This window comes from Triticum dicoccoides, chromosome 5B, assembly GCF_002162155.2.
Source record: "Triticum dicoccoides isolate Atlit2015 ecotype Zavitan chromosome 5B, WEW_v2.0, whole genome shotgun sequence".
Classification (NCBI taxonomy): Eukaryota; Viridiplantae; Streptophyta; class Magnoliopsida; order Poales; family Poaceae; genus Triticum; species Triticum dicoccoides.
The window spans coordinates 587283162-587285858 of record NC_041389.1 but is presented as its reverse complement, the minus strand read 5'-3'; positions in this window follow the sequence as shown (position 1 = coordinate 587285858).

Genomic DNA, 2697 nt, shown 5'->3' with positions numbered 1-2697 from the left:
TAGGACAAAAGATGTCATGCAAGTTCTTTTCCATAAGCACGTATGACTATATTCGGAATACATGCCTACATTACATTGATGAATTGGAGCTAGTTCTGTGTCACCCTAAGTTATAACTATTACATGAGGAATCACATCCAACATAATTATCCATCACTGATCCAATGCCTACGAGCTTTTCACATATTGCTCTTTGCTTAGTTACTTTACCGTTGCCACTATTACAATTACTACAAAACTGCTATTGTTACTTTTGCCACTGTTACCGTTACTTCCATACTACTTTGCTACTAAATACTTTGCTGCAGATACTAAGTTATCCAAGTGTGGTTGGATTGATAACTCAACTGCTAATACTTGAGAATATTCTTTGGCTCCCCTTGTGTCGAATCAGTAAATTTGGGTTGAATACTCTACCCTCAAAAACTGTTGCGATCCCCTATACTTGTGGGTTATCACTGCCTCGTGGACCCCCCTGACTTGTTCCCGATGTCAATACCTCTTATATATCCCCAAACTTCCAAAACAGAACCTAGATCGGGAGTTCCGCCGCCGCAAGCCTCTGTAGCCACCAAAAATCAATCGAGATCCTATTCCGGCACCCTGCCAGAGGGGGGATCATCACCGGTGGCCATCTTCATCATACCGACGCTCTCCACGATGAGGAGAGAGTAGTTCACCCTCGGGGCTGAGGGTATGTACCAGTAGCTATGTGTTTGATCTCTCTCTCTCTCGTGTTCTTGATTTGGCACGATCTTGATGTACCGCGAGCTTTGCTATTATAGTTGGATCTTATGATGTTTCTCCCCCTCTACCTTCTTGTAATGGATTGAGTTTTCCCTTTGAAGTTATCTTATCGGATTAAGTTTTTAAGGATTTGAGAACACTTGATGTATGTCTTGCATGTGCTTATCTATGGTGACAATGGGATATTCACGTGATCCACTTGATGTATGTTTTGGTGATCAACTTGCGGGTTCTGTGACCTTGTGAACTTATGCATATGGGTTGGCACACATTTTTGTCTTGACTCTCTGGTAGAAACTTTGGGGCACTCTTTGAAGTTCTTTGTGTTGGTTTGAATAGATGATGAGTCTGAGATTGTGTGATGCATGTCTTATAATCAAACCCGTGGATACTTGAGGTGACATTGGAGTATCTAGGTGACATTAGAGTTTTGGTTGATGTGTGTCTTAAGGTGTTATTTTACTACAAACTCAAGGGCTGTTTGTGACACTTATAGGAATAGCCCAATGGATTGATCAGAAAGAATAACTTTGAGGTGGTTTCGTACCCTACAATAATCTCTTCGTTTGTTCTCCGCTATTAGTGACTTTGGAGTGTCTCTTTGTTGCATGTTGAGGGATTGTTATTTGATCCAATTATGTTATCATTGTTGAGAGAACTTGCACTAGTGAAAGTATGAACCCTAGGCCTTGTTTCGAAGCATTGCAATACCGTTTTTGCTCACTTTTGTCACTTGATACCTTGCTGTTTTTATATTTCTAGATTACAAAAACCTATATCTACCATCCATATTGCACTTGTATCACCATCTCTTCGCCAAACTAGTGCACCTATACAATTTACCATTGTATTGGGTGTGTTGGGGACACAAGAGACTCTTTGTTATTTGGTTACGGAGTTGTTTGAGAGAGACCTTCTTTATCCTACGCCTCCCACGGATTGATAAACCTTAGGTCATCCACTTGAGGGAAATTTGCTACTGTCCTACAAAACTCTGCACTTGGAGGCCCAACACGAGTCTACAATAAGAAGGTTGCGTAGTAGACATCAAGGACACAGGCGGGGCTACGATCGGATCGAGCGGCGACAGGAGTGCAGGGTCGCGGGGCGGTGGTGGTGGTGGAATCGAGCGGCGGCGGTGCAGGCCTGCAGGAAGGGATGCCGACGGGATGGAGTGCGGCGGTGCGGGCCTGCAGCCGGATCAAGAGGCGACGGGAGTGCAGGTCCACAGGGCAGCAATGGTGGTGGAATCGAGCGGCGGCGGTGCGGGGATGCGGGCGGGGTAGTGGCGATAGTGTTATCAAGCGGCAGCGAAAAAACACTCGCTTCATAGCGTGCGGCGGTGGCTGGCGGTTGAAACCGGATGTGGGACGCTAGAGGGGGCAGGCGGACGGTGGCGAATTGGGCCGCGATGGCGTTGGGCGGGCGGTCACACGGAAGTGAAGTGAATGGTAGTTGGCGGGCGGTTGCGTTTTTACTTCTCCTAAAGGTGGAGATGCAAATTTGCACCGCGAGGTGTTATAGTTTACATCTCTGGGAGAGGTGGAGATGTAATTTTTTGCATCTACATCATCTGTTGGAGAAGGGTTTTTGGGCCTCAGAGATGCAAAAGTTAGTTATTTTTACATCTACATCTTCTATTGGAGATGTTCTTAGAGTATAGGCAGCGGATAAAGAACAACATGCAAGTGCAAGAAAGCAAAGGAAGGTAGAGATAGGAAGATCAAACAGAATAAAGACTCGGAGATTTTTTGCATGGTTCCGATAGGTGGCACTATCGTATATCCACGTTGATAGAGACTTCAACCCATGGAGGGGAACGGCTGCGTGAGTCCACGGAGGGCTCCACCCACAAAGAGTTCACGAAGAAGCAACCTTGTCTATTCCACCATGGCTATCGCCCACGGAGGACTAGCCTCACTCGGAGTAGATCTTCATGAAGTAGGCGAT